The sequence below is a fragment of the Meriones unguiculatus genome, chromosome 9 (genome assembly GCF_030254825.1).
Source record: "Meriones unguiculatus strain TT.TT164.6M chromosome 9, Bangor_MerUng_6.1, whole genome shotgun sequence".
Classification (NCBI taxonomy): domain Eukaryota; kingdom Metazoa; phylum Chordata; class Mammalia; order Rodentia; family Muridae; genus Meriones; species Meriones unguiculatus.
The window spans coordinates 79,425,346-79,437,462 of NC_083357.1; the positions used below are offsets into that span (position 1 = coordinate 79,425,346).

Genomic DNA, 12,117 nt, shown 5'->3' on the forward strand with positions numbered 1-12,117 from the left:
AATTTATAGACAAAGCCAAAGCTCTCTTTCTAATGTGTGACATTTGGATGAACCATAAGTGCTTAGAATTTTAGTTCAAGTGTGTGCAAGGAAAATATGATCTTAGTGCTGAATGTGTGTGTGTGTGAGAGAGAGAGAGGGAAATTGGAATCACTTTCTCAAGAAGTATCATCAAACTTCTACACTTCATAGCCCAATCTAATCTCCAGCAGCTCTGACATATGTGCCTTGCAAAATATTGCTTTGCCGTCACTTTAAAAAGAGGAGCAGGGGAATAGGACAGAAAGTGGGCTTGCCCAGGTAGCACTATAAGCAAATGTCATATCTTTTTTTTGGGGGGGGAGGAAAGGGTTTATTCATCTACACTTTCACATTATAGCCCATCACTGAAGGAAGCCAGGACAGGAACTCCAAAAGGGCAGGAACCTGAGGCAGGAGCTGATGCAGAGGCCACGGAGGGGTGCTGCTCACTGGCTTGCTCCACATGGGCTGTTCTGCCTGCTTTCGTACAGAACCCAGGGCCACCAGCCCAGGGATGGCACCACCCATATCAGTCACTGCTAATTAAAGTGCTCACAGGCTTGCATACAGCCTGATCTTTTTTTTTTTTTTCAATGCAGTTTATTCTGGAACCTTGAACAATCCTCGGACCCTGGGGAAAGCCAGCCCACAGCTTAAATAGCCTCTGGGTAGCCAACCCAGGCGTGCCACGTGGGCAATGCAGATAGGTCCACATACATGGAAGCAAGCCAGATCCTCAGCCTTAGCCAAATGTGGAGTTGTTCGTGACAGAGAGCACTCACCATCGGGAAGGTGGAAGGCAGAAACCAGCTCCATCTTTAAGGCACATCATTCCGCAGCTCTCTACAGTTCCCCCTTTTTGTTTTAGACGCATCAGGCAAGAGTAGAGGTCTGATCTCTGATATTAGAAATAAATTGGGACTTTGTACCGATGTTCATTTAGGTGTCATCCACCCAAAGAGCATCAGACCCATCTGATACCTTTTTCTCAGAGGCGGGACCTGGGGCATCAACCCGCATGCAACCAGACATGCTCTTCTCTGGGTCTAAGGCGGCTGACCCTGAGTGCAGTGCTTAGCATCGCATCCTGAGCATAACATGCTTTTTATGGTATCCAACCATGCTTGGGGAGAATGTCCTGCTTCAATGGCTGTAAAGGCCTGAATGATCATGGCTGCATCACACTGTTGTGAGACTCTAATCTTGCATATATATCACAGGCAAACCAAGGAGACCAACACCAGAAGGCCTGCTAACGCTCCCATGCCCGCCCATGATTCATGGCTGCAGCAATTCATGGTGATAATCCTGTGGCTAGTCCTGCGTCCACTCTGGTAGAATTTACTGTGACAATGGCCACTCTCAGCTGTTCCATCGTAGTATCGAATTCTCCAGTCCAATTACCTAAAATATAGCTCGACAATTGTTTAGACAGTTTTGCAGCACAGGAAAAATTCTCATGTTATATGCTAGTGACTCAAAGTCCAGCATATTTTCATTGACAGCCAAGTTGAGCGATTTGCCATAGGGTACCAATTTGCTCCTGCACGAGGTCACTCCTCTGATTGAACACCATCAAGCTTCCTTTTAGTTGAGCATTAATTCCTTTATGTACAACTAAGGCATGAGCTACATTGGCTAAATGATTGTTCAGGGTCTGAGCAGTCTGCCCAGTATGACTCATGGCTAATGCCCCGGTGGTAGCTCCAACAGCCGCCAATGAGATGGTAGTAACAATGGTGGCTGTAGTTCCAAGATCCCTTTTCTGTCTGAAGAGAGTCATAGCGTGAGGGGCATCAACGGGCACAGGCACGCAGTGAGGCATGCGAGTAACCAGGGCATACCTAAATTTACTAGCATTCCAGCATTGGGCAAAAAAGCAAGTATCATTACCACAATTACTTGGCTCTATCTGGCTAATAATGAATAAAAATGGGGGATATAGACAAACAGGTGTGGGCTTATAGGAAATATTATGAGAAGCCTTAACCCCCTCGTTGGAACATCCTGTGTCAGTTCTAGAACTAGCAGTGGTGGTGTCCGAGCTCTGAGTAGGTTCAGGAGACCATTGCCCCCAGGGGCGAGACGTACTCCATGCCAATTGACTAACTCCATGTTTTCCTCCACTTTTGAAAGTCATTTAAGGTTCTTAAATTATTTTTTCCCTTTTTTTTAATTTTTCATCAATTATACTTTATTCATTCTGTATCCCCCCATAAGCCCCTCCCTCCTCCCTCTGCTTGCATGCCACTCCCCAAGTCCACTAATAGGGGAGGTTCTCCTCTCCTTTCTGATCTTAGTCTGTCAGTTCACATCAAAAGTGGCTGCATTATCCTCTACTATGGCCTGGTAAGGCTGCTCCCCGCCAGAGGGAGGTGATCAAAGAGCAGGCCAATCAGATTATGTCAGAGGCAGTCCCTCTTCACATTACTATGCAACCCAATTGGACTCTGGACTGCCCTGGGCTACATCTGTGCAGGGGTTCTGGGTTACCTCCATGAATAGTCCTTGGTTGGAGTATGAGTCTCTGGGAAGTTCCCTGTGTTCAAATTCTCTTGTTCTGTTGCTCTCCTTGTGGAGACCCTGTCCTCTCCAGCTCTTACTATTTCCCAGTTCTTACCTAAAATTCCATTCACTCTGCCCAACAGTTGCCCATCAGGCTCAGCATCTGCTTTGATAGTCTGAAGGGCAGAGGCTTTCAGAGGCCCTCTGTGGTAGGTTCCTAGGTTGTTTCCTGTTTTCTTCTTCTTCTGATGTCCATCCTCTTTGCCTTTCTTTATTAATTACACTTTATTCACTTTGTTTTCCCCTGTGGTTCCTTCCCTTCTCCGGTCCCAATCCTTCCCTTTCTCCCCCTCTGCATGAGTGCTCCTCCCCAAGTCCACTGATAGCGGAGGTCTTCTTTTCCTTCCTTCTGATCCTAGTCTATTAAGTCTCATCAGGAGTGACTGCAAAAAATATGGAATCGTTCACAAATTTGCATGTCATCCTTGTGCAGGGGCCATGCTAATCTTCTCTGCATCTTTCCAATTTTAGTATATGTTCTGCCAAAGCAAGCACCAAAAGTCAAATCTTTGTCTATTAGGAGGGAGGGAGCTACAGGGGAGATTCAATATGAATAAAGCGTAATTAATAAAAATTAAAATAAAAATATTTTTTAAAACTAACTAACTAACTAAATAAAGTTACATAAAAATACTCCAAACCTACAAAGTCTGAAAAACATTTCTTAAAAGCTCCCATGTCTTCTAATTTACCATATAATAAACACGAATAGCAGAAATGGAAACAGAGGTAAAATTTTGTCTACAGAGGTGTCTACACATTGTTTCCTCCTTTTTTGTCCTTGTGAAAAAAGATGATTATACAGTTTCTCATGAAAGTCTGGATAATATGAGCAAGACCAAAAACTAATAAGTTTAGTATTTGAGGGAGAAAGAGTCTGGACAAAACATTATTTTTTTAAAGGAATCATTTACATTCATTTTAATTAAATTGTTTAGAAAATACAATAAGTATATATGTTCTAGAAAAACTGTCTCATTTTTTTTTGCCTTATTTGCATGCTTGCTTTAAAAAAATTTTTTTTGTATGCTTGCTTTTTTGGGTTTTCTTTTTTTAATTTAATTTTATTTATTTTATTATTAGTTACATTTTATTAACTCTGTATCCCAGCTGTAACCCACTCCCTCATTCCCTCCTAATTTCACCCTCCCTCCCTCATCTCCTCCCTGCCCCTTTCCAACTCCACAGATTGGGGAGGACCTCTTCCCCTTTCATCTGATCCTGTTTTATCAGGTATCTTCAGAGCTGGCTGCAAAGTCCTCCTCTCTGGCCTAGCAGGACTGTTCCTCCCTTGGGGGTGGGGAGGTCAAAGAGCCTGCCATTGAGTTCCTGTTAGAAATAGTCCTTGTTCCCCTTACTATGGGAAACCAATTGGTTACTGAGCAGGCTACATCTGAGCAGAGGTTCTAGGTTATATCCATACATGGTCCTTGGTTGAATGTCAGTCTCAGAAAAGACCCTGTGCCCAGATATATTTGGTCCTTGTGGAGCTCCTATCCTTCCCCATCATGCTAACTCCCCTTCTTTCATATGATTCCCTGCACTCTGCCCCAGGTTTGGTTATGCTTGCTGTTTACACACATTTCTAGCCCACCAAAAGCTTTCTCTGATAAAGCTGTGACCTTCGCTGTTTTACATATTGCAACTTGCATAAAGATTCTGTTTTAAGGTTGTTACTTTGGTTCAGATAAATGAGCCCATGATATTAGCTCTGCCATTGTGGGTTGACAAGGTAGTGTGTACTTCATGCCCAGGTATCTGATTTGGAAATCTGACACTTGGACACAGTTGCCATTTTAATCAGTTAACCTTAGCTCAGAATGTTTTCTGCTATATTTTTTTCTCCTTCTTACATGGAATTTGTAACCATTTCTTAACATTACATATTTTAGTGTTTATTTATTTATTTATTTACTTACTTACTTACTTTTGCTTAAACTGTGCCTTAGCCTATGGAAGATCCAAAGGGACAAATATAAATACATCTGAAATTAATGTGATCAGATTTTCTGTGCTGTTTCCACCAGTTTTGTAAATAATGTTTTCCTTTAGAAAGTACCAACAAGAAACATTTTGTATATTTAAAGATTTATTCATTTTTAAATTTACGCGTATGAATGTTTAGCTGCATGCATGAATGTGTGCCAAGAGTTTTGCATATTTTAAAGAATTACTATCATGATAAATAAGTTAGACTAGAGCAAGAATAGCTTTAATAAAGCCAAAAATTGCAAAATGTTTACTGAGGAGGCAAACATCAGCAGCCTTAGCTATTGACCCTGATTGTTGTACAGCAGGTAAGACATGCAGAATGGTGGGAGAGCAGTATGATACAATGTGGTATTTTGATTGGATTTGGGGCTCATGCCACAGGAGGAAATTCAGAACATTAAATATTGCTAACCCACCCTACCTCTGGCTTGGAAGGTCACAATCCCTGAGTGGAAAGCTCCAGTTGTTTTGCTAAGTGAACTTTACAAACCCCTCAATTGGTTAAACTGCTTTCTGAATCTTTAGTTTCCTGGCAATTGAATGTGCTGCTTTCAGTCTTCTTCCTCCCTCCCTCCCTCCCTCCCTCCCTCCCTCCCTTCCTTCCTTCTTTCCTTCCTTCCTTCTTTCCTCCCTTCCTCCCTCTCTCCCTGCCTCCTTCCTTCCTTCCTTCCTTCCTTCCTTCCTTCCTTCCTTCCTTCCTTCCTTCTTTCCTTCCTTTCTCCCTTTTCTTCCTTCCTTCCTTCCTTCCTTCCTTCCTTCCTTCCTTCCTTCCTTTCTTTCTTTCTTTCTTTCTTTCTTCTTCTTTCTTTCTTTCTTTCTTTCTTTCTTTCTTTCTTTCCTCTTCCTGTTCCTTCTCTTCCTCTTCCTCTGCCTCCTCCTTCTTCTTCATTTCAGTAGATGGCCATTATTAAAGAGATGCATGACTGGCCAATGGGCTGTGAATAAGAAACTGTTGATTCATCAGTCTTCTAGATCAATCAATCTACACCCCTCCCTCCAAGGCTCAAGGAACATAGAAAAAAAGGAACAGAAAGAATAAGAACTAGAGAGTCAGAATATTGCTCTAGAATGCATTATTTTCTGGATCTATCAGGGCATTGCGCACAAGTGTTAAAGTCACAGAAGTTTCAGTATTTGTAGTAATACTATGTTCTATTAGGGCCATTGAACACTATGTGGAGCTAGAGTTTAGGAGGCTCCTTTTCTGGGGAGATGTTAACAACTCATAGTAACATAAGACATTTTATTGTGTGATATAGCCACTGATAATTTGTCTATGAACAGATAAATAATCCTAAACCCAGGTTCATACAATTAACCCTAACTATGTTTGGTGACTCACACAGAACTCCAGAGCATAATAGCAGCGAATATGATACAGCTGTGTGTATGAAATTGTCAAGAGAAAATTTTAAGAAGAATGGAAGCATGATATGCCTGCTTAAGTGAGTTTTATTGTGTTTATTATCAGAACAGTAGTCGAATTCTTCAGAATCAGTAGACTCTACTTATTATTTGAATAAAACTAAGCTTTTAAGATTGAGCCTACAACACTATTATTTATCAGGATTTCCTTTTCATTTCATTTCTTTACACTCCCTCCTTTCAGTAGTGGGGATTGAATTTAGGTCATCATGCATGCTACTCAGTCATTTTATCACTGAGACATACTTTGCCAGTCTATTGTTTCAGAGTTTGATATCATCTCACTCATTTGCTCACCCTGGCTTTAGCTCACTCAATGACCCTCAATGGTCTTAAACTTAAGTTTTCCTTCCCCTGGTTCCATGTTTTAGAAATACTTTGGGGTCACAAAGAACAAGATCACCATTACAATTGAAGTGTCTGGATAAGGCAGCATTCCTCCTGATCTAGAGGATCAAGTCCTTTGTTTTATACTCCTGTTTAGTGTTTAAGACCAGGCTGGTGGCAAAAATTAATTTCTCATTTTAACTTTCAAGAATGATTGAGGATTTCATACTTAGGCATCAGTTGCGAATAAGAGGAACATGTGGCTCCTCCAGTCTTCCTCTTACCAGTTTTCCATCTATGGGTGGGTAAGCCTGAAGCCTTGCCTGTTGGATAACCGCTTATTTAGGGCAGGCAAGGTTATATTATACAGGGCAAGAGACACCCTGGACTACACAAAGGAACTGAATCCCCCCACCCATCATGCTCCCATTTGGAGATAAATCTTTCATTTGTTTTCTTCCTTCAATTCTTTTCCTGTAGAGCTCTTTAAAAACAAACAAACAAACAAACAAACAAACAAACAAAAAACCACTGGTTATTTCTGCATTATTTGTTTTGTGCTTGATGCTGCTTTATGGAGATTCTTGGCACCCAAGTTATGTGTAGAAGAAATGTTTTAACCCAAGAATGACCTGTCCACCATTTCTTACTTTTGTCTTTTCACAGAGGAATCTTAGTCATAGAGGTAATTGGACCTGCCCTCCCTGAACCACCCAGACACTTTCAATGTTCCCTGCTTTGTATCTATTTTTAGTAATATCTTTCTACAAATGACTATGAACATAAACATTTATTTAGCATATTTTTTTCACTTCTTTCTCTTTCAACCTAAGGAAAACATTTAAAATTTTAGGAATAATTTTTAGATAACATAGATAATAATTCAGAAAATAAATAAAGTTTTTTTTGAATTTATGCCACTTTTAGATTAAAGTAGCCCCCTTTACCTCACAACTAGTATAAAACAGAGAAATGAATTATAATTAGGATTAATGAGAGGTATTTTAGTCACTTCTTTCAATTTATAAAAGTCTTCATATTTTTTAAAGATTTATTTATTATGTACTCAGTGTTCTGCCTGTATGAGTGCTTGCACATCGCCAGAAGAGGACATTAAATCATACTATAGATGGTTGTGAGCCACCATGTGGTTGCTGGAAATTGAACTCAGGACCTCTGGAAGAGCAGTTAGTGCTCTTAAACTCTGAGCCATCTTTTCAGCCCCAAAAGCATATTATTTAGTTTACAAAGATATGAGCAAAAGATTTATATACATGTAGTATACTTTCAAATAATCTTCCTCTTATACAAGAAAACTTTCCACCACCAATGCATTTTAGTTTAAAACCAGATTGAAATTTAACATTAAAATTAAATATTTTCCAACCAAGGACCATTCATGGATATAACCAGAACCCCTGCTCAGATGTTGCCCATGGAAGCTCAGTATCCAAGTGGGTACCCTAGTAAGGGGAACAGGGACTCTTTCTGACATGAACTCAGTGGCTAGCTTTTTGACTGTCTCCCCTGTTGGGGTGTAGCCTTACCAGGGCACAGAAGAGGACAATGCAGCCAGTTCTGATGAGACCTGATAAGCTAGTGTCAGATGGAAAGGGAGGAGGACCTATCCATGGACCTGGAGAGGGGCATAGGAGGAGATCGGAGAGGGAGGAGCGGATTGGGAAGGGTTGAGGGAGGGAGCTACAGCTGGGATACAAAGTGAATAAAATGTATTTAATATAAAAAAACCTAAATATTAAACTGATGTTCTAGGAATAGACATATAAAAATAAATATAAATTGACTTTTTTCTTATGAAATTAGTAACCCAACATGGTTTTATTCATTTAGTCATACATTGCTTCCCAAGAGTTTAAAATTTTAATTAAGCTCTCTATATTATATCACAGCATTTTCACACAGTGATTGGATTAACATAATCCTGTTGAATCAAGACTCATTTCCATGTAAAATTATCACTTCTCAGGGAGAGAAAAAGAGGATCCCCCCATTTCATATATATGTTTATTATGATGCTGTATATAAATGTCTAGGCTTAAGACAACTATAGCCAACTTAGGCAGGGCAGTCTCAGGAATGAAATCTGGGCATTCGGTATTAGTAGCAAACTGTAGCTTTTGAAAGAACCCTGAAGCACCTTGGAAATTTAACTTATAAAAGCAGGTGTCCTAGTATTTCGTTTGTTTTTGGTTTTGTTTCCCATTGCTATGATAAAAGCAAGGACTGAAATGAATTTGGGAAGAAAATGGTTTTTCACATCTTACTGAAACAAGTACCTCAACAAGGGTAACCATGGCAGGAGTCCAAGCAGGAACCTGAAGAAAGGAACTAAAACAGAAGCCACAGAGTAATGGAGGGTTACTTCTTATTTAATTAATTTGCTTATTCATTTTACATCCTGATAATAGCCCCTCCTTCCTTTCTCCATGATCCCACCTTTTTTCCCCCCTCTCTCCTCCCCTACTCCAGATAAGGGGAGCCCCTCCCCTTCCAGCCCACTGCAGCTCATTAATTTACACCAGGATTGAGCCCCAGAGTACTACTTCTTCCTTATTTTTGCCTATGGATGATTCTGCTTTCATTTTATGCCTTCTAGGACCACCTGCCCTGGGCTGGCCCTGTCCACTGTGGGATAGACCCTCCCACAGCAATCTTTGATCAACAAAAGACCATAAAATGTTGCCTCTAGGACAGTATGATGGATGCATTCTCTTAACTGAGATGCTTTCTTTCCAGACGATCCTAGTTTGTGTCAAATTGACAAAAATTTAAGCAGGGCAACTGTTCATATCGGTTAATCATGCACATTTCTGAATCAATTCATCTGGAAATAGAAATAAAGTATTTTAAGTGTCATATACTTACTATTTGTACAAAGGAAGGAAAGGGAGAATGTTTGCCAATGAGGAGTGCTAGATCTACAGGTCAGGCCAGATGAGAGAATTCTGTACATTGTTTCAGTTTCCAAAGACTTATCACTTCAAGGTCTTCTTTGAAAATTTCATTAGACCAGAATCCAAAAGTTTAAATTCTGATTAACGGCTCACATAGAAGCTAGAAGAAAACTATGCAATGCTTTGTAATTTTCACCTACATTAGCAGTGGATGTTAACGAATTAGACATTCCATTTTTTATTCGCATAAATAAAAAATGATTTAAATTATTAACAATACTGATGTGAACTTAAAGAAAGAATACTAATTTTTACTAACTATAACGTTGTGACATAAAATGTAGCAAAATTTCTTATTAATTTTCACCTTAATATTATGCTCAGATATAACTTTAAAATAATGTCATAATAGTTAATTTCCTTTGCCTCAGCTATGGAATTAATAATAACAATATCACTCTCATTAGCACCACATTGCTATAATTTTACATGCATTTCTATATTTATTAAATTACTATGAATATTTAACTAATTGATATATTGTGGATATATAAATTTAGCCTCCATCAAAGCATAAAATTCTAAGTTTATAAATGGAGAGGGGCATGGGAAGAGGTGAAGGAGAGAGGGTGGGGTTGGGAGAGAATGAGAGAGGGGACTACAGCTGGGATAAAATGAATAAATTGTAATTAATATAAAAATAAAAATTAAAACTGTAATTGATTCATTCACTACAAATAATATAAATGAAATTAACTACTTATTGCAATTTTAGAAAATGATCTTGATCATATATTTACAGTGGGAATGATTATATTTTTAAATGTTCAAGAATTAATTTGCTTTAATCTGCTGGTTTCTTGCTTTTTTCTGGCCTTCTTTTTCACTAATTGTTGTTACACACACACACACACACACACAAACACACACACACAATGTTCCTAGATACCTAAGTACAAACCTCTCAGTCTCTTAGCCTGTAGAATGTTACTTTAAATTTTCTTTATTAATTTATTTTTATTAATTACAATTTATTCATTTTGTATCTCAGCTGTAGCCCCCTCCCTCCTATTTCCCAATCCTGCCTTTCCTCCCTCTTTTCCTCCCTTGTCCCTCCCCGAGTCCACTGATAGAGGAGGTCCTCCTCCCCTTCCATCTGATCCTAGCTTATCAGGTCTTATTAGGACTGACTGAATTGTCTTCCTCTGTGGCCTGGTAAGGCTGCTCCCCTCTCAAGGGAAGGTGATCAAAAAGCAGGCCACTGAGTTCATGTCAGAGACAGTCCCTGTTTCCCTTACTAGGGAACCCACATGGACAATGAGCTGCCATCTGTGCTACACTGGGCTATATCTGGGCAGGGGTTCTAGGTTATCTCTATGCATGGTCCTTGGTTGGAGAATCAGTCTCAGAAAAGACTCCTGTGCCTAGTTGTTTTTAGTTCTGTTGTTCTCCTTGTGGAGCTCCTGTCCCTTCCAGGCTTTTCATCTCCTCCTTTTTCGTAAGATTCCCTGCACTCTGCCCAAAGTTTGGCTATAAGTCTTAGCATCTACTTTGATACCTCAGTCAGTAGAGTCTTTCAGAGGCCCTGTGCAGTAGGCTCTTGTCCTGTTCACTGTATTCTCCCTCTTCCTATGTCTATCTCGTTTGCCTTTCTGAATGAGGATTGTTCATCTTGCGCAGCGTCCTCCTTCTTGTTCAGCTTCTTTAGGTGTACAGATTTTAGTATGTTTGTCCTACATTATATGTTTAATATCCACTTATAAGTGAGTATATACCATGTGTGTCTTTTTGCTTCTAGGCTATCTCACAATGGATGATATTTTCTAGTTTCCACCATTTGCCTGCAGATTTCATGATTTCCTTGGTTTTAATTGCTGAGTAGTATTTCAAGTATAAATGTACCACACATTCTATCTTCATTCGTCAGTTGAAGGTCATCTGAGTTGTTTCCAGATTCTGGCTACTATGAATAAGGCTATTAAAACATGGTTGAAAAAATGTCCTTTTAAATTTTTTAATTAAATTTTTATTTTTTATATTAAGTACAAATTTATTCACTTTGTATCTCACCTGTACCTCCTCCATCATTTCCTCCCAATCCCACTCTCTTTCCCTCATCTCCTCCCATTCCCCTTTCCAAGTCCACTGATAGGGGAGGTCCTCTTCCCCTTCCATATGACCGTAGCTTATCAGGTGTCATCAGGACTGGATGCAATGTCCTCCTCTGTAGCCTGGCAAGGCTGCTCATCCCTTTGGGTGGGAGGTTGTCAAAAAGCCTGTCACTGAATTAATGTCAGAGACAGTCCCTGTTCTCCTTACTAAGAAACCCACTTGGATACTGAGCTGCCATGGGTTACATCTGAGCAGGGGTTCTAAGTTATATCCATGAATGGTCTTTGGTTGGAGTATCAGTCTCATAAAAGACCCCTGTGCCCATATATTTTGGTTCTGTTGCTCTCCTTGCGGAGCTGGTTCTCTCCAGGTCTTACTATATCTCCCTTCTTTCACGAGATTCCCTAAATTATGCCAAAAATTTGGCTATGAGTCTCAGCATCTGCTTTGATACCCTGCTCGGCAGAGTATTTCAGAGGCATTCTATGGTACACTCCTGTTCTGTTTCCTGTTTTCTCCTTCTTCCAATGTCCATCCTTCTTGCTTAGCTTCCTCAGATGTACAGATTTTAGTATGTTTATACTATATTATAAGTCTAGTATACACTTATAAGTGAGTATATACCTCTGTGTGTCTTTCTGTTTCTGGGATTCCTCACTCAGGATGGTGAGAATGTAAACTTGTACTACCACTTTGGAAATTAATCTGGCACTTTCTCAGACAATTAGGAAGACCCAGCTATATCACTTATAGGCATATA

At 39.8% G+C, this 12,117-nt stretch overlaps 1 non-coding gene across 1 annotated transcript; it reads right to left on the reverse strand.

Annotated features, from left to right (window-relative positions):
- Window positions 1-2,974: 2,974 nt before the first annotated feature.
- On the reverse strand, window positions 2,975-3,081 carry LOC132656749 (U6 spliceosomal RNA). The gene has a single exon (XR_009594442.1). It is a non-coding gene; the product is annotated as a U6 spliceosomal RNA (small nuclear RNA).
- Between the last annotated feature and the right edge of the window lie 9,036 nt (window positions 3,082-12,117).